The sequence below is a fragment of the Oratosquilla oratoria genome, chromosome 28 (genome assembly GCF_046742065.1).
Source record: "Oratosquilla oratoria isolate Oo_2021 chromosome 28, ASM4674206v1, whole genome shotgun sequence".
Classification (NCBI taxonomy): Eukaryota; Metazoa; Arthropoda; class Malacostraca; order Stomatopoda; family Squillidae; genus Oratosquilla; species Oratosquilla oratoria.
The window spans coordinates 26,982,099-27,003,589 of record NC_134804.1 but is presented as its reverse complement, the minus strand read 5'-3'; the positions used below and the strand labels follow the sequence as shown (position 1 = coordinate 27,003,589).

At 40.3% G+C, this 21,491-nt stretch overlaps 1 protein-coding gene across 4 annotated transcripts in view; it reads right to left on the bottom strand.

Annotated features, from left to right (window-relative positions):
- LOC143040267 (alpha-N-acetylgalactosaminidase) overlaps positions 1-19,999 on the bottom strand; it is a 145,342-nt gene extending 125,343 nt beyond the window's left edge. The window contains exons 1-2 of one of the 4 annotated variants that reach the window (XM_076211045.1): positions 19,856-19,993; positions 19,091-19,182 (exon numbers count right to left, since the gene is read on the bottom strand). The gene's annotated coding sequence lies outside the window, so the exon portion shown is untranslated. Of the gene's footprint in view, positions 1-10,173; positions 10,250-19,090; positions 19,183-19,855 lie in introns of those variants that run through there. The other 3 variants (XM_076211044.1, XM_076211048.1, XM_076211047.1) reach the window with 3 other exon arrangements.
- Between the last annotated feature and the right edge of the window lie 1,492 nt (positions 20,000-21,491).

Genomic DNA, 21,491 nt, shown 5'->3' with positions numbered 1-21,491 from the left:
GTGGCACGATCTTCTCGTTTTACGCGACACTTGCTCAACGCAATTCTAAATGTCAACATCGGACCACTCAACCACAACCCGAGATTTCCACGTGGAAGAGGCAAATGATACAAGTCAGGGTAAGGGTAAAGCACGTATGCACACGTGTGAAACCACTATGACTCCCCGCCCTTGTCCCTAAGAGACTAGTCCCTGAGAGACCAGTTCCTAAGAGACCAGTCCCTAAGAGACCAGTTCCTAAGAGACCTGTCCCTAAGAGATCAGTCCCTGAGAGACCAGTCCCTGAGCGACCAGTCCCTAAGAAACCAGTCCCTAAGAGACCAGTCCATGAGATACCAGTCCCTGAGAGACCAGTTCCTAAGAGACCAGTTCCTGAAAGACGCAGTCCCTAAGAGACCAGTCCCTGAGAGACACAGTCCCTAAGAGACCAGTCCCTGAGGGACGCAGTCCCTAAGAGACCAGTCCCTGAGACCAGTCCCTGAGAGACACAGTCCCTAAGAGCCTAGTCCCTAAGAGACCCAGTCCCTAAGAGACCAGTCCCTGAGAGGAGACACAGTCCCTAAGAGACCAGTCCCTAAGGGCCCATCACTTGACCTCAAGAAACGATCTTATTTAGTGAACCGGGAAAGGGGGGAGGGGGGAGGGCAATATTTCTGAAACCAGCCCAGTGAACATATCTGATTCACTCTCGTTAGCTTCCCCCCACTCCCCCTCCACCCAAGTCACTCCAACGGGGACGCGGCACTCCAATGTGAGCGGAAGTCATTGGCGCGTGCGAGCCAGATCCAGACTCGGTACTCCACACGCGACCGACATTCTCCTCCCTCAGTGACACCGCAAACTCCACTTCCTCCACACCACCACCACCATGACAGTGACGTCATGCATCCCCTTCACCACCACAGTCGTGTCCCCCCTCTCAACACCAGACACCAAAATACGACCCACGATATACAAGAACTAAACAAATGTATTTTCAGCTATTGTCACATGAAAACGTTGTTAAAAGAAAAAGAAAATAAAATAGCGAATGCACACAAAAATCTATCAAATACCCAAAAAGGAAAATTATATTTGTATATGTCCGCTATCTCACGGGTCACCTCCTGCAAGGGAGGAACTCAGGGTCGAGACCCCACCGCCAGAGCACAAGTCTTTCAAGTACGGAGGATTACCCATCACCAAGAGCCTTACTTCGTCTCTTTCTATTTGACAATAATAATAACAACAGTGATAAGAGCAACAGTAATGAACTAATAATAGTAATAACAACAATAATCATGCAACAACAACAGTAACAATAAGAATAGGAAGAAGAAGAAAAGAAAAGAAAAAGGAGAAGAAAAGAAAAGAGAAGAAGAAGAAGAAGAAGAAAAGAGAAGAAGAAGAAGAAGAAAAGAGAACAAGAAGAAAAAGAAGAAAACAGACCAAGAGGAAGAAGAAAAGAGAACAAGAAGAAAAAGAAGAAAACAGACCAAGAGGAAGAAGAAAAGAGAAGGAGAAGAACGTGAAACGTGAATAGTATAGACAAAAGAGAGCCAGTGCAGGTTCGAATACTACAAAGTTTTACAAAAGACTCGATAATTAAACTGGTAACAAAAAGAAAATATTACCAGAAGGCTACTCCGATGAAACACGACCAAATCTTCGTGAATTTCTTTGACAATAAAATTAAGAATATTGTGGAAACTCTTGGACAAAACGATCTGTGTGACGAACAGACTGACAAGTGTTTCTGGAGTTAGTAAACATAAGTATTGAAACTAAGACCTTTCTGAGTGACGAAAAGCTAACGATTGTGAAAACCATAGAAGCAAATTAGACTCACAAAGCTTAAGCTCTCAAATTGAATATTTTTATCTAAAACAATCGAAAATGTGAATTTAGATCAATTGATGGTACATTAGAACAAGGTAAATGGTTTACTGGATAATTAATCAGTCTGCATATAGACTGAAACTGCTGTATATACAATGACCATCTATTTTTACTAACAGATGAGAGAAAATATCTTAATCCTACTTGACTTGAGCGCTGTTTTTAACACTCGTATAAGCTCAGTACTTGAGCATTATTAGACTATTGGCAATACTAACACCACCAATAATGGTGTCATTTCCTTCTAAATTCACTCGTTTTCGCACCATCCCATGAGGGTGGTGTGTGAGGGTGGGCAAGAAATCGAAAACGGTTTAAATCAATGTCAGTTTAGCATGAATCACACCATAAAACAGTGATTCATTGGGGTGGAGGGTGGCGGACCTCTGCCGTATCTTATTTTATTTATTTATTTTATATTATTATTATTATTATTTATTAATTCATTATTTATTATTTTATTTATTTTATTTATTTATCTATTTTATTTTATTTTATTATTTTTGCATCCCCGGACGCCCCCTATCCAAGGATAGATTCGACGAATTCCTCCTCGATCTTTCAGCCATTACTCACGCCTAAACACACGTACACTCGACGAAACCTCGGGTGAGTGCATCCGCCGTGCAACAGTCCTCTGAGTACAAGTGGATAACACTAAGTATCGGACTTCCGTTAGTCCCCCTAACCATCCTGGCATCTAATTCAACATGGATACATGTCTGTATTTACCTAATTGTATTATAGGGGAAGGAGAGCTACGCTCGTGGTAACCCGTCTTTGTATCTCGCAACATCTAGTTTGTTCTTAAATTCATGTATGGTGTATGCACACACTACTGTGTGTGTGTGTGTGTGTGTGTGTGTGTGTGTGTGTATGTGTGTGTGTGTGTGTGCGCGCGCGCACATGAGTACACATGCATATATACATGACACGTACATGCATATATACATGACACGTACATATGCATGAGTACACATGCATATATACATGACACGTACACTTAACCACAGGAGACTCAAGTAGCAAAATACTATACCAAATACAGTTAAAATAACAAAGTTTCTCAATACTTGCTGACGTGGGGCAGTCTTGGTGTACCTGGTAACAAATATGTACAAGAAAACTGCCGCATAGGAATCAGTCATGAATAAACATATTGAATCATTTCATTTACTAATTTTATCACTGACCGACGCCTCTTTTTTCAATTACATGCGACTCAAAATATTATCAATGCCAATGGCCTTTAGGAAAGTGTGTGAGAATCTATTTCTCTACATATATTCAAAACGTCTTAACTAAAACTTCAGCGCTACAGGAGACACCTCAAGGCTAAGCCGAATATGATGGCGTCAACAAGTATAAAAAAAAATAATAAAAAAATAAAAAAAATTAAAAAATCGGGGGATATCTCGATCACACCTGTCAACCCGACCGAGATCGAGACCTCGAGACCGAGGCCGGCAATTCAGGGGCCACGGTTCCACGGTTCCCGCCAACGGCCCAGAGTGGCGCGGCTGCCAGCTGGCATTTCCGTGCTATCGCCAAACCAGAACGACAGAACCGGGTAACAAAATACCAAAAATCGTGATGCTTGGGCGCTATAAAAAAAAAAAAAAAACGTGCCAGCTCATGCAACGCACGCGGCGGTCCGGGGTCGAATCCCGCCCGAGGCTGAAATAATTTCAGTATCGGTCATATATGAGCTCTGAGCTCTCTTCCGGGAGGGAAATAGCTGTCGATCACGAGTCCAACACGTGATCCAAGACCATGGTGAATCACAAACACACACAGTGTGAAACAGACAGAGACAGGCAAAATACACGGGGTAATGAAAGGGTCGAGACAATGCATATAACACGAAAACAACTGTGTGAGAGGTGTAACGGGGTCAATGCGACGATCGACGCTTCGAATTTTAACCTTCTGAATAGTTCCTAAAGCAGAAAATTACCAATTGAGTACACGGAGGAGAATGGGGAGCAACGCTATTCGGGGTCACTGTTGCAGCATAAAACTGGGTTAAGTTCAACATGTAGGAAAAAGTCTGGGAGGGAATATATATGTATGTATGTATGTATGTATGTATATATATATATATATATATATATATATATATATATATATATATATGATGTATATATATATATAAATATATATGTATGTATATATATATATATATATATATATGTATATATATATGTGTGTGTGTGTGTTGAGACATTGTGACAGGTTTGAGGAAGGTAGAGGAGTAAGACACGGGTCTAGTACCGAGTTTATTTATGACCGGTTTCGCTTAGAGAAGAAGCTCTAAGCGAAACCGGTCAGGAATAAACTCGGCCCTAGACCCGTGTCTTTGCTCTTCCACCTTCTTCATTTAAGTATATATATATGTATGTATGTATATATATATATATATATATACATATATATATATATGTATATATATATATATATACATCGACGTCGCTCGGGATATGAAACAACACTGACAATTTCACTTGAGTGTGTTGATTTTTACATTAAAAATGCTAATTTCGAATATTTTTCCACAATACAGGGGAGTAATCCCATAAGGCAAATTCATCAGAATGTTAAGGCCAAATTAGGGGGCAAGCTCACAATGAAAAGAAAAGGAACGGGAGGTTAATGAATTCACAATCGAGTTGAAGCGACAGAGATCACTTTCTTACCACGAGTCAAAATTCCGTGACAAAGCGAAAGTTTGACCAAGAAATATCTTACACACCTGGCTCAGAAAGCAGAGATTGGTAGATTCAAAAGGTAAAAGAAGACTATGACAAGCAAGAGAATTAATCTTCTCAATACCGTGAAAACAAGCAAGACCAAAGCAAAATCATACAATATCAGTGAACTATGGAAGGCACAAGAAGGCTGGTTGTCTGTTCAACAGAAGGGTACAGTAAAATTTAGAAAGATCATAAAATAGCAGAGAAGAGATGAACATGTTAGGCTTGAAAGAATAGTGAAGATTATAAAAAATAAATTTTGGTTAGAAATCTAGTATATAATATTAGTTGTGTCAGAATTCCTGGCTGACAGGACGATCACATCACTTTATGGAAGGTACTCCAGGAACTTGAGATGCAAAAGGCTAGATAAGTTACCTCCATGATTATGGGTAATGATTCGGATGCAGTCGATCAATGACCACGTGCATGTACGTGCGTCACCACAGCTTTGGATCACGTGTTGGACTCGTGATCCAAGACCGTGGTGAACCACTCGCGCGTCGTCACTGATCAACGGCATCCGAGCGATTCCCTTAGCCTTTTGCATTACATGTTCCGCGCGCGCGCGCGTGCGCACAAAAACACACGCATAAAACGTATACACAGGTTACATTCACACACGCGTGCACACACCTGTAGCAGCACCCCAGTCCCTGATGACAATCATCCGTGTCATGTGGGAAACGCTGTAGTTTAGCGGCACTTTCCACCAGTTCCACAATGATTGTTATTATTAGGGGCCCGCTACCTTCCCCCAACTGCCACCCCGTGCTTCTCGTGGTGCCACCTGGAAAAGCGACTTCACTTGTCACACTCGGTGCCACCTTGGTTGAACACGCGACATCACACCAAGGCAACTTTCTGATTTCCCCAGTAAAGCAGTAAGAATTCTACAAAGGATTACAAAGGCGGAGCATGCCGACAGGAGACCTTTTAGTCTATAACCAGGTCGGATACGAAAAAATATAAATAAAAATTATAATATAAATAATAAAATAAATAAATAAATGCACAGGTATAGTTAAATAGTAAACAAACAGGTGAATGGTAAATAATGTTCAACTGTATCCCAAAAGAACTCAGAGACCTAACAGGTTGCTCAACAGAAGCATTCAAGCATCAATTAGATGTATTTCTGGCAGAATTAGATGATATCCCTAGACGACCAGATGGGCAGAACGTTCTGGTAAAAACAGTGGCGTTGTGGCAGCGGACACTGCGTGTTGGTCCCGTGGAGTGAAGATATCCACTAAACCCACCCAAGTAAACCCAAGTAAGTAAACAAAATCACCCGATGGAACTTGATACACAGCCTCAAAAGAGAACGACGGTTGCCCGTCATAGGTTTACATAGAGATCATCTGCCAGCCTTTAATGGCCGGAGTTTCCTTCTAGATGAATAAAATCGCATGGCGTCGGTAGGGATAAAACCTTAAAAGCGACGACGACACTCCACCATGCATGGGTGGATCAAGACGGCCTTTCACTATCTCAGCGGAGCGGAAAAGGGGTCCTCCCAGCTGACTGCAATCGCCTCGCGGCTGCTCGCGAGGAAGGGATTTGTAAAAATTGTCATGAGACTTCTCAACGAGTTAACACGGACGCGTTATAACCCCATGAGAAACAAGTCTCCCCTCCCTCCCTCCCTACCCAACACTGATCAAGATCACCGAGAGTTAGTCAGAATGAACATAAAGACATAATCAGGACGGGGGAGGGTCAAACTGGAACACATTTCAATGTTCATTATGGCAACCCACAATTACTCTAAATGCAGCTCAAGGTCAAGCCTTGCTCAACCCCCCCCACCCCCACCCCCCCACCTCCCGGGGCTTAAGGATGTGACACGAGTTTTGGTTCCATCTTCCGAGGTTTGCAGCGATGTCGTCTGCTCCTTATGACCCCGTCACACAACGCGTCAAATTGTGGTGAACTGACCCCGGCGATCACCGCAACACACTCAAATTGAGGCGCACGGGGCACTAAACTCGCGCCACTCCCAGTCGTGGTGGATTTGTGACGCGCAACAGATTACTCACCAAACCACCTCATACGTCATAAAAATCGCAGCTCTACTAACGTCGCGGGGACGTTATTCAAATGACAGAACTGTACAATGATAAGTGGGCCTGTGGCAAGCGAGACGTTACTTCTGCAACGACAAAAATGCCAAGGGTGAACTAAGCATATGTCATTCTATCATCCGCGGCAGTGAGTCACCGTTTGAACACCGGACGGTTAAAATGCGCGCCCCTTTTCACCCCCGCGCCAGGCCAACCAGATTTTAATCATATCAAAACCTATAAAAAACACAAGTTATCAAACATATATCATCAGTTGTTTACAAAAAAAAACACTACTTCAATTGTAACATAATTACAGATTATACGTATATACCACAAGTACACAAATATGTATTTCCCGTTGTTGTATAATCATAATCTTGTTTACAAAAAAAAACTTCAAAATGGCAAACATTTTCTTTCAAATTGTTTAATTCAACTCTTCCTTAAGTCTCCATAATCTCTGCTCCCACCTATTCATCTGCTATATGAAGAATACATGCACTGGTATTGCTGACAAAGTACTCTCCGGGATTATCTATTTTTTTTTTCATAAAATCTTATGACCCTAGTCCAGTGTGTGTGGGGGGAAGGAGTTACGCTCGTAGGATACCGTCTCTTAAATCTCTATCAAACTTTGTTTTAAATTGTGTGATTCACCATGGTGGGTATTCGTGATAGACAGCTATTACTCTCCCGGGCGAGAGCTCAGAGCTCGTGTATGGACCGACCTATGAGCAACAGTGTGACCTTTTACACACATACATACATATACGCACACATACATACACATACGCGCGCGCACACACACACACACACTGGCACAGACAAACCCCTTTGTACAAGGGTGGCAGTAACGGCTCCCAGCGTTAGTAAAGCTTTCAAGACCTGAGCGGGGTCAGATCTCGGGTCTGCGTCATCAAGACCCCTCAGCGCTAACCACAACGTGTACGAGGTTCATTTTGGTTTTGGATGACGTGCTTGACTCATGATCAAGTTACTTTCTTCCCGAACGAGAGCTCGTATTTGGATTGATCTATGAGTAAAACTGTAACCTTACACACATACACCTCATCCCATTGCCTAAGGGAGGCAGTAACAGCTTGCAGTGTTAATGAACTTTTCAAAAGCTTTGACGGACCGATCTCAAGGCGTCGTCACGAGACGTCGGCACTAACCACTACAACAATAAGCCGCGCGAACGCGCGTGTATTTGTGATTCACCATAGTCTTGGATCACGTGTTGGACTCGTAATCGACAGCTATTTCCCTCCCGGGAGAGAACTCAGAGCTTATACGAGTATATGACTGATCTATGGGTACTAATGTGACCTTACACGCACCCCCCCACGAGAGTTGGAGTAACAACCTGCAGCGATACTGAAATTATTTCAGTCCTGGGCGAGATTCGAACCTGGATCTCCGTAGTGGCAGCCGGGAACTCTAACCACTGCGCCACGAGGTGTGCGTGTGTGTGCGCGTGTGTACTTCGTAACTGTAATATATAGGAAAGGAGCAATGTTCGTCGTGTCCCGTCTCCTACTCTCCTTTACCACTTCAGAGCCTCAAATTTATGCACAGTTCCAACTTAATCTATATCCCTCAATTCCATTCATCATATTTCGATTTGAATTCATGTATTGTTTGAGCTTAGACAATATCACCTTCTAAGCTATTCCAAACATTTATGCATTTATATGGAAAACTATATTTCCTCACATCCTTTAAACGTGTGTGTGTGTGTTTACCTAGTTGTATTATACGGGAAGGGGAGCTATGCTCGTGGTGACCCTTGTGTGTGTGTGTGTGTGCGCGCGTAATATTTTACTATGTAACTTATAACTCATATAAATCTCCTTTCACACAATAAATGCAAAATGATAAGTCAAACAAATTGAAGGGCAGAGCAACTCGGGCAAATTTCCGTCAAAATCTCACCTTACATCCAAGAGGTTCCTGAATACATTTTAACATTGGTATTGAAAATGGATTTCATTCTCGCTCCAACTAATTCATCATTCATATTTTTCTTTTACATAAATACAACTGGAGAAACAAAATATTGCAAATCAGACTAGAAGGAAATTAATTCGCAAAATAAGGAGCCTACGCCAGAAGGCGCTGAGTATCTGCGGCCGAAGCCGTCACCTTTGCTCTATGCCTTTGGACTGTTGGGGCAGGTAATAGTCACTGCGGGACTCGAACGTACAACTAAACGAATGCGAAACCAGCACGTTTCCCTTGACGCCACAAGAACTGACTAAAAATTGGTCACATTTTGACAAAACTCGTTCCTTCTTTTACGGCGACGCGCTCTACAAATCCTTTCTTGTATATAAAAGACCAAACTGATTTAATCAATTTTGAGGAACATTACCGTTACAGCCAAGGACTGAGACCCGAGGCGACGTCAGAGCTGTAATCAAGTCTTCCGGTGGCCGACCTGATAATTTCAAGGTCTTGTAATTTGATCATTCATAAATGAAACGAGCAATTGTTCACTACACGCAACGGAGGCATTCCCACAATACTGAGTTACCTATCTATCATTGAGGGTAAAACTCCCGCCCAAAATGATGGGCAAGGACAACCTCACATTTAATCCTCTGTCTACTTTCTTACGACTGTAGCGTCGACTCTACCAACGGCTCCCCCCCTTTTTTTTACCCCCCCCCACAGCGAAAGTATTAAGTGGGTTTGGAAAATTCGGCCAGGCAGAGCTCAGAAACCCTGAATACCACTCATGCGGTCTGCGGCAAGTCGCCAGTCTGAATTTGAAGAGTTGTACCTGTGAGCTACTTAGAAGGAAACAGCGTCTGCAATGTCTAGATCGATCAGTGGGGCAAACATTGTCTAGGAAGTCTTGACGATTGCTCGTAGTCCTTGTGCCAATGGAAAGGCAATGTAACAGCCTGGCAACAATTAGATGGAAAGTAAAAGTGTCTCACATGATACGAAAGAGGCTCGTCGAGGTAAGCTATAACTCCTTCGCTTTCCAAAGGTGCATCGCAAACATGAAGTATGAGTATTTTGTCGGAAATGGCCAGCGATTCCATTCTTGGGGACAATACCTCACCGAAGGAGTTGTAGAAGTGGTAAATAGACAAATAAATAAATAAAACAGAGAGAATGCTTAGTGACTTGCTCCATAAGCATGCCACTATACTCCCTCAACTATTGGCAGCACAGAACCTACGGGGACGAAGACGAATGAAATGGCAACTGGAATAAAAAGAAAAATGCTGACCCCCAAGTACGGCAGAGGGATTCAGGCATGATGAGGCCAGTTGTGCCGAGGCTCGCCGAGACAATGTCATCAATGTACCGCAAAGACGATCCCTTTCGCAAGGGAGGAAATAAATTTGTCGAACAATATGCTACCCAGAACTGAAAAGGGAATTTTTTGTCTTTAACCGTTCTCGCCCCCGTCAAAACACAAACTTCGATTTCCGAAATCGGGAACTTCAATGACCCACCTGAAGTGATCCGAAGAAGGAGAGGAGGAGGAAGCAGGTCGACCCACCACTGTTGTGAAGTCCTCCTTGAGTTGCGTCGTACCTGGAGGAGGAGTATGTGTGTGTGTGGGGGGGGGGCACTATGAGTGCTGCTAGAAAGCCTGGTTCTGGTCAGCGTGGCAGGAAAGGAGAACTAGAGGAGCCCCTAGTTGATCTCCCCCAGGGACAGGTGGGAGTGGGGGGTGGGAGTCACACGCGGAGTATACAGGGTCAAGGTCAAGAAATGGGATGGAGCTGGAGGAAGAGGAGGAAAATTAAGTGATTTTGAATTGAAGAGAATTCCAGGTAAATTTAAAGACAGGAAAGAGGGAGGGATGGGGGGGGGAGACGTTTTATCTGACCACAACTTGAAGTTGACTTGACTTGTCAACCATTGACAAACACAGATCAATGCGGTGGGCGTGCATGGGTGTGTGGGTGATGGGGTGGGAGATGATGAGAAACGTCCTCCCACAGCTGGGTGCGTGGGTGAAGAGGTGGAGGACGAGCAGGCACGGCCTCCCACTGTGTAGGCTGAGGGCGAGAAGAGGTACGACCCTGTTTGACACAAGGACGACCCAGGCTAGAAGGAAGAACCGCCTGACGGGAACCAGCAGATCGCGGGAAAAGATCTCCAATAACTCGAACCTGCGCAAAAATCGAGCGACAAGAAGTGTGGGGGACGGCGCCTACAGCAGGAGAAACTATCGTGTTCAGCGTCACTGGCGGCCAACTGGAGACTGAACCGCAAGACGGTGAGAGAGTATGGAGAGCCAGAGAGTGAGCAACCGAGGGTTGGTCTGGACTCGTTCACTCTCTCCCTCCCTCCCTACACCAATTTCTACTTCTTTCTTACTCTTCCTCCAACTCCAATGCACGCGCTCGCCCAGCCACCTCACCTTCCACTGACTTCCAGCCTTCTCATGGGCCTCTTCGCATACCTAATCCTCCTCCACAAGCACTGGATGTGAGATTTGGATCCTAGTCATAACCTGACACACAAAAATGCCTCTGACACTAGTTTCTACGGAGAATTACGGGTGCCACTGGAAAGACCACATGTAAATCCGGGATGTATTCAATGGTGCCAACACAAGGCAAGTAACCTGCCTTACCACCTAACACCAGCCCGTGACCCTACTCACGGTGTAATCTCACGAGAAGACCCAGAATGGGCACGACCAAGGCACCCAAGTGGGCTCACAGAGCAATCTCATAAGATTACTCAGTGGTTGGCTCAGATAAACGGCATCTTGCCCTGAAACAGTGGGACCCAGGAGTCTGCCTTGGGGACTGCCAAAGACAACCTACGGGGCTGGAAAACAATGGGTGTGTCTGCTTCTTGCGATGGCGTTTGCTCTCCAATGAATGATTAACTACATAAATACTTTAATTAACAGCCATAGATAAATAATATTGTCACCGTTTTTCCCTTAAGTTCTGAGCAGCACAATACCACAGCTGGGCGCGTTACTGCCGGACGGGTAGTGCATTACCGTCAATGTGTTACCGAAAAATTAGAAGTGCATTTCCGTCAATGCGTTACCGATTTTAATTTTCTTAGAGCGGTCCACCCTATATTTCTTAAATTACATTGTATATCTAATGAGCTGACAATAATAAATCTACCTTTACATTTTAAAAAGGGTTATAATCAATGAGACTTCACACATTATAAACAAATGCATACCTTTAACCTATTTTCACCATAAAAAATCAGTACTGGAGAATGCATTACTTGTCTGCAAAACACTGCTGTGTGCAGCAACCTCCAGAGTGCCATCAGCAAACTAGGATGATGTGGGGATACACCATCCTTCTTGTGAGAAAAAAATCATGAAAAAAGTCAGAGATTGAACTTGATGATTGTGGTAGGAAATCATCCCACATATATATGGATTTCTTCACAGAGAAGGGGTGATTGTGTTTACCACACTGTGTGGGGCAGAGACTTGGAATTTAAGAGAGGCAGAAAGGAGAAGTTTGAATGTGTTTCAGATGAAGTGTCTGAGATGTATGATGGGGGTTGTAAGGATGGACAAAGTGAGAAATGAGGTGAGGAGAGTAAGGAGTGGTCAGAGAGATGATAAACATTGTCTGTGGGCTTGGTATGCCCCACATGCAACGCCCCCCCCCCCACACACACAGCTTGACTTCACTACATTTTTTCCAAACCCTTACCATGTCTGAATAATGAAATGAAGAGGTAACATGAAATACACTGGGGTACACAGGGTATTCTCATCCTATCTATGGGTATAATTTATTCAAAGGCAATTCTTGATTGACAGCATATATTTTAGCATGTTTCAGAGGATTTTTTATATGCTTATTCATGAGACACCATATCAAATAAGGTATATGCTGAAATCTCTTTTAATGTATTGTTTCAAAAGTAATACAAATGGGCAGTGAAAAATAGCATCAGTTTACTATCTCATGCCATGTGACAACAACCCCCTGAACATAAGAAAGATAACAGGGAAAACATCCGATTCTTTGGTTTTTGAAAACTGTTGGTGAATATATCTGCTGCTACCATTTTTCAATACATTATGGCATCCAAGACATTTTTTTTGACACCAATTATTTAGACACATCTCTTCTGGAACCTAAGATATTAAATATTCAATTGTTGAAGGGTACACACCAATTTGGGTGATTTGGTCAGTTGAGAATTGGCTCTGAATAAGTTATACCCAAAAATAATGTGTTACCTCTCCATTTTATTATCCAGACATGATAAGGGTTCAGAAAAATGTAGAAGTAAAGTTGTGGGATGGGGGTGCATGTGGGGTATACCAAGCCCACAGACAAATAGGGTTAATGAAAGATTATTAAGGTGGTTTGGGTACATGGAAAGAATGAGTGAAGAAAGATTAGCAAAAAGAGTGTGGAAAGAAGAAGAGGCTGGAGTGAACTTGAGGGGAAGATAAAAACTGAGATGGATGGGTGGGGTGAAAGGGGAATGTCTGTTGAGAAGAGAAAGGAGTAGGCAGGGGATAGGTGTGAGTGGAGAATGGTTGTGTATAGACAATATTTATTTATTCTTTTATTATTATTATTATTATTATTATTATTATTATTATTTTATTTATTTATTTATTTATTTTTTTTTGCATGAGGGGGCAAGGAGGGAAGATTCCTGTACAAATGAAGCAGCTGGTCCTGCTATTGATGTGCTGTGTCTTGACATATTGTTTCAGACCCAGGCACTGAGCATGAAACAGGGATGTCCCTTCATTCACAAGCAGCAAATAGGAGAGAAAAACAAATGGGAGTGGAACAAGTAGGAGTGGATATGCCTTGGTTGGCTACCTCCCTCATAAGGGCTAAGAGTCCCTTGTGATAGAGGGATAGAGGTTTCTTTGACATATAAACCAATATATTGGAATGCACCAAACTACTAGTGGAAAATATTCATGAAAAACCAGGGAAAGAACTCAAGTGACAAACGGTGGTTGGAAAGCGTAACATAGGTATAGAGGTTTCTTTCACACACAGACCAATGCCAAAATAAGAACTCAGTGAAAACACATATGTACAATGTAATCCTCAAGCTGATTTTGTTGTATGGAAAAGAAACATTGGCACTGACAGAGAGGTTGAGGAGTAGGTTGCAGGCTGCAGAAATGATAGTGCTGTGACACATTACCTAAATAACAAAAAGAGATCACAACAGAAATGTGGACATAAGAAACACCTTGGGAGTAGAATTTCTGCTATTCACAATAGAGAAGAACAAACTGCAATGGTTTAAGCATGTAAAAAAGGATGTCTATGGGAAGACAAGCATGCAAGATATTGGAGTGGGTACCTGATAGGAAGAAGACATATGGGAGGTCAGGCATGAGACAGAAAAATTCTGTTGCAGACATTGTCCAGAGGAAGAATATTAGTTTTCAGCATGAGATCAGACACAATGTAGGTTATTTGTCTGCCATCTTTCAACCAACATACCAACCTAGGCCTACATGGTATGAGGATGTGTGTATTTATATAATTGTACAATACAGGAAAGAAGCAACACTCATTGAGTCCCATCTTCTACTCTTCAATTTTGTCACACCTAACCTCAAACATGTGTTGTGTATTTACCTAATTGTAGTACACAGGGAAGGAGCGACACTCAGTGGGTCCCTTCTCCTATTCTCTAATATTCTAACATACCTTAACTCAAATTCATGTACAGTTCTAACTTATTCTATATCTTTGATTTACAATTAACATATTTAGATTTCAACACATGTAATGTTTGAGTATGAACTATACCACCACCTAAGGTGTTCCACATTTTCATGCAGCTATATGGAGAACTATTTCTTCACATCCTACAGACATGTGATCTTTTTTAATTTACTCCTAAGACCTCTTAAAGCACTCCCATCTTTAATTAGGATATCTCTTCTGTCAATGCAATATATCCCCTTTAGTGACCTCAACACTGTAATCATATTACCTCTTTATCTTCAATCTTTCAAAGTTGGGAGACCCGGTACTTTTAGTCCCCCATATGGCTTATCTGCCAGGATCGGGAATAGTTTGGTTGCTGGCCCTTGTATTCTCTCATTTTTGCTTCTATCCTTCACTTTGTGTGGGGAACATACTACTGATGCATATTCTAGTCTTGGACGGATCAGGGTTTTGATGAGTTTTTTCATCATCTCTTCATCCATATAGTGAAATGCCACTTTGTTCTTCTACAGTAGTCTGTATCTCACACAATCTTGCTGATATATTTTTTGCTTTTGTAATGGATTCACTTCCCAATGAGTAGTTTAAGGATGATCTTTTGCCACTACTGCCCATCTCCAGTACTTTGCATTTCTTGGTAGTTAACTTTATTTCCCATTCTTGGCTCCATGTAAAAATAGTGTGTGTATTTATTTACCTAATTGTATTTACCTAATTGTAGTATACAGGAAAGGACCAATGCTTGTTGGGTCCTACCTCCTAATCTCTAATTTTCTAACATACCTAGACTCAAATTCATGCACGGTTCCGACTTAATATCTCTGATTTCTAATTATTGTATTTAGATTTGAAGTCGTGCATTGTTTGAGCTTGGGCTATATCACCTAAGCTATTCCACATCTATATGGAAAACTGTATTTCTTCACATTCTTTCAGCATGTTGTCTTTCTTAATTTACATGTGTTTTGAAGTACACTGGGCACAAATAAGCAGAATCTGTATATAACAATAGCAAATTTCCCCATTTCCTCATGGCACTTTTTCAAACAAAAAGGTGAAAAAACCCAAGATCCATGAGAATCTCAACTTCTAAATACTTTAAACGAAAATTAGTGCCAAAAACATAAAATGCAGGCAATTATTACCTATAGACAGCACATTTGATGGACGTTTGACAATTTTGTTTTTTGGAAGGAAACTTGGCATCATGGGGTAATAATTGTCTGCCCTAATTAAGTAACCAAAGGGTTAATCAGATCTCTTCTGTCAATGCAATCTATCCCCTTTAGTGACCTCAATACTGTAATTGTATCACCTCTTCTCTTTGACCCAATGCTATTACTCTTTCTTCATATGGTTTATCAGCCAGGTTGGGGATCAGTTAGGTGTCTGCCCTTTGTATTCTCTTGATCTTGCTTATATCCTCCACTTTGTGTGGGGACCATACTATATATTCCAATCTTGGACAGATAAGGGCTTTGATATATTTTTTCATCATCTCTTTGTCTAATTAGTGAAATGTCACTTTAGTCTTCTGCAGTTGGCTCCAAGATATATTTTTTATAAACAACTATTTTCTCCCATTGTTTTTTCCCAGAGGAAACCTGACTGTCAGTGACTGCTCCCTTTTCCTACTCCTCTTCCAGCTAATAGGTGACATCATCATGAGAAATGTGGAAAGTGAAGAGGATTGTGAATTAACACAAGAAGACCAACACAAGGATTAACCATTTTATGAAAGAAGCCATGATGTCTAATGTACAATGATTCCATGATGCATCACAATACTCGCATTATAGAATATAAAGTTACAACTGTATTACTCCTTCTCTTTCACTCTTCACCACTTCATTATGAGTTTAATTCTCACGCGCAGCATCAGCTGCCATATGAACGATGCATCACACTACCTGCATTATAAAATATAAAGTCACTGCTGCATTACTCATTCTCTTTTACTCTGAGTAATAATAAACACAGAAAACATGATCAAACCAATTTCAAGTAACTGGAATAGGCTGGATTCAATCGTGAATGCTGGCATGGTAGTCATTTTTTGAAGTTAATTTTCTTGCACTGTTAGCAGAATTCACAGTCTATGCTTTTATATAGTTAATAACCAACACATATTATAGTTCAATTGTTGTATTTTTAAGCTGAAGACTCAAGAAGAATTGAGAAAATTCACCATTTTTTAAACAAAGTCATCAGCCAGAAACACACAATGAAGAATAAGATAACATGGTAGTACCTGTGATTAAAGGATATTTGGTGTGAAGGGGCTAAGTTAGTTTTCCAAATGATGTATTTACCTAATTGTAGTATGCAGGAAAGAAGCAATACATGTTTTGTCCAATTTCCTACTCTCCTACAAATTGAAAGAAATAATGGTGACACAGAAAGAAATAAGGGACCAACTAAAGAAACTTGACATCAGAAAGTTATACAGGCCAGACAGAATAGCGAACTGGATATTAAAAGAATGTATAGATGAACTCACAGATAAAATACACAAGATAATTGACTTCTCACTCAAAGAAGGAAAAGTACCACAAGATTGGAAAAATGCAAATATTGTACCAATATACAAGGGAGGAGATAAAGAAAATCCAACAAACTATAGACCAGTATCCCTTACAAGCACAATTCCAAAAATATACAAAAGAGTTATCAAAAATAAATGGACTAAACACTTGGAAGATAACAACATACTAAACCCCAACCAATTTGGATTTAGTAGTACTACAAACTTAATATGCTTTTACTCAAGATTAAGAGAAATAATACAAGAAAGAGGTGGTTGGGGAGACTGTGCCTTCTTGGACTTACAAAAGGCTTTTGACAAAGTACCACACAAAAAGCTAACAAAAATTGAAGCAATAGGTGGAATACAAGGAAAATTATTGGAATGGATGAAAGATTTCTTGAACAGAAGAAAAATGAGGGTGGTACTTAGAGACAAGAACTCAAATTGGCAAGATATAAGTGGAGTCACACAAGGCTCTGTATTGGCTCCAATAATGTTTGCTATTTATATAAATTATATGGATGAAGGCGTGGAATGTTATATGAACTTCTTTACAGATGATGTGAAACTATCAGAGTAAGTACAGAGGAAGACTGCAAATCTTTTCAAGAAGACCTGGACAAAGTCTGGAAATGGAGTCAGAAGAGTGAAGTGAACTTCAACATTAAGAATTGTAGTATAATGGAGTATAGAAAAAACAAAAATAGAATCTCGGGTCAATATAAAATTGGTACAAAGGAAGTAAAAAAAGTAAACTCAGAAAAGGACCTAGGAGTAACTATCTCTAATGACATGACACCAGACTTATACATCAACAAATTAGTCAGAGAAACTTTTAACTTATTAAGATCAATGAAAGTAGCCTTTGACTACATGGATGAAGAAATAGTAAAGAAAATACTAGTTACACTGATAAGACCAAAATTGGAATACACAGTGTCACTATGGACACCTAGTACCAAAAGAACAAAGAAACTAGAAAGAATTCAAAGACCAACGACAAAGATGGCATCAACACTTTGCAATTTGACATACAAAGATTGGATAAACTAAATTATCAACCCTGGAACAAAGAGGAGAAAGAGGTGATTTGCTAACCATTTACAGAATTATGAAAGGGATGGAAATTCTTGATAGGGATGACCTGCTAAAATGGGACAGAAGAAATACAAGAGGACACGAGAAGAAACTTAAGAAAGACAGTTACAGAAGAGATCTGAAAAAGAATAGCTTCCCACACAGAGTGATAGATATCTGGAACAAACTGAATGAGGAAACAGTGAGTGCTAAAACTATACATGACTTTAAGAAACTGGATGCGGAAAGATACAATAGTGGGTCACTACAAGCATAGCTCTCTTCCCGCAAAATACAACTAGGTAAATATACATCAAAGAGATATTAATTAAGGAGTGGGTGAAGTGATCTGGGATATGATGCATATCCCTCTTTCAGTATTTTGCCAGATATTCATTCATCAACCAGGTGGCACAGCTCTATCCCTTACAGGATGATCAACATCGTCAGCCACATCACTCAGTGCTTCAAGCAACAAGGATGCTAATGGCAAATAGAAAGTGATGGGACAGATAATATGTATGTATATATGTATATATATATATATATTATTTTCTCTCTCTCTCTTTAAGGGAAACATCTTATTATTACTAGGTTAGGTTGGGTTGGGTTACATTTGATGTAGTTGTGCTATTCTCCACCACAGCCCCGCAAAAAACATAAAAAAAAAAAAAAAAATACTAACTGCTATTACTTTGCCGAACTTATTCATTGGGTTCAAAACATTTAGAATGATAAGATCTATCCAATGATATAGATAAGAACTGTATCTGTAATACTGGAAAACAATTTTTTTTTTTTTTAACCAGCAGTGCCCATCACAGACATTAAGGAATGGATGAAGCAGCCTGGGATATGAGGCAAATTCCTCTTTCAGTATTAGGCCAGATATTCATCAGCCTCCATAAAGAGGAAACACTTGGCTATGCATTCTTCACCCCGATGGCATGGCTCTATCCCTTACAGGGTGACCAGCGTCATCAGCCACATGCAGTACCTCCAATCATCGCTTCACATGATGAGGTTCATAGTGACAATAAGAAAGTAATGGAACATATATATATATATATTTTTCCTCAAGGGAAACATCTTTATAATTACCAGGTTAGGTTAGGTTGGGATGGGCAAGGTTGGGTTGAGTTGGCTTAGGTTGGGTTGGATTCGGTGAGGTTGTGCTATTCTCCACTGAAGCCCTGCCATAAAACATTGAATTAAAAAAAATGGTATTGACATTACTACTAGTCTGCAGTACTTACTTATGGTGTTCAAAATACTTATACTCGGAATATGAGCTATCCAATGATACAGATAAAAATTACATCTGTGATATTGGCAAACATTTTTTAACAACAAATGTACAATGATTGTACATTTGTTGTTAAAAAATGTTTGCCAATATCACAGATGTAATTCTTATCTGTATCATGGTATGTGAATGGAATGATTGTAACAATCATTCCATTCACATACCTGGCTAGATAAATTGACATGACATTAACACAAGGTTGTACACTGTATTTGTGCATTATATATAAAAACAATACTCATGTTCTTATAAATAGACAATAGTACTACCAATCTACCAAGTTGTGTGAGGTTGAGTAAAATAAATATTCATAACTTAATTATATGCATAGGTACACATGGTTTATACACTATCACTATGTATGCATTAATAGAATGATTCAATACATACAACATTCGTAATGTAATCCTGTATTCCACCTTAACCTTTCGATTGCATTGCAATGATCAGTCATTGTAATTCAAGGGTCGCATTCTTGCTAACACCTGTGTCAAAGTCAAAGTACTTTTTCAAAATCCTAATCTCTATTACAACATTTTTTAAATTGAATGCCAATTTACCTTTATTTTCTGTTTGCCCACCTCTCACCACGATTAATTCATCCAACACTTGTTTCTTACACAATTTCACAAACGTCAACGTGTCACATTACCAAGATTGTCCGATTTGTGTTGTTTAGTTCAGTTTAATTTCGCAATCGTATACACAGATATGAAAATACAAAATGTAAAATTGCGAGGATGACACAAAAAGCATTGGACAAATAATTCGATTTTGGTCCCCTTAAAACACAAAGAATCAAGAAATAACTAAGAACAGAACATGTTAAACCATAATAACTACTTAAACAGATATAATTGACATTACTCATTATACAGAGAGAGAAAAAAAAAATAAATGTAAAAGGCTAAGATCTGAACATGTAAAACATAATAGGTGTGTTGCTGGTATGTAGTCCTACGTTTGAATGCTTGCAGTTATTCCGTCTATTGTTGACGTAGCTAAGATGGATCTCCTTTCTCCACTGTGTACCATTATATAGAATAAAAAAAATATTAGAACCATATTCTCAGATATTATGTTTGTGTGAATGTATGATATACTCGTATGTATATGCTTCACCATGGTCTCTGATCACGTTTGGACTTGTGATCGACAGCTATTGAGAGTACGCAAGTTCATATATGACCCGGTCTCTGCATACACGCTTCTATGTACGTGCAATGGTGGTTTTCATACAACTATTAATTTTATTTATTTATTTTACATTATTATGTCTTTATATTCTTTATCTAGTACACGTGATTATAATTACAACCAACATAAGGATTTCGTACCAGTCCAGTTTACACTAAGCCACTTAAAACGCACGAAAAGAATTGTGGTAGCACGGCACGGATTAAGGGAATGAGTCACCTGACTCGAATCTTCAGATAAGGCGTGTAGGTTACTCACCGAGGAAATCTGCCGGCCATATACAAAAAAAAAGAAAAAATTATCGTGGAGCACTGTTAACACAATAGACCTAAGGGCTTTCCCTTGTATGGATGGGCACCACGAGGCTGCAACTTCTTGCATGCAGATAATTATAATTTTTAATCTCAGCGTAGAGTGAGCAGCGTTGGCTACACTATTTGCGTAGCGAGTTTAGTATTGCTATTTGTTCTACCGAGTCAAAGGCCTTCTTGTGATATACAAAAGCTAAACAAAGGTGTATATTGTACTCGATTAGTTGGTTCACCGCCTGCAAATGGTCGTGTTGAATATCCGCTTCTAAAACCTGCCTGTTTTCTCAGTTGGTTTCCATCTAAAAATCTACTTAATCTATTTGTAAGGATCTTGGAGAACACTTTATATACATTTGATAACAAGCTAATCGGTTGGTCATAACTAGGATCCTTCTAGTCTCCTTTTTTATGAAGCAAAATCACTAAAGCATTGCACCAGGATTCAGGAACGCCTCCTTGACGCAAGCACTGGGTGTACAGCTGAGATAACATACGAATTTCTATATAAACCCTTCTAATTGCTCAGTTGTATTGTCGATCAATTCTCTGTATACTTCATTCCACCTTCTTTGGTGGATGTATGTCACTGTCTTGCTCCTTCCTCTTCATTTTTTTTTTCTTATGTTCATTATTTTGGCCACACTTTCTCCCAGTTCCACCTCTTCCACTTTCATGCACTTTTTCTGCT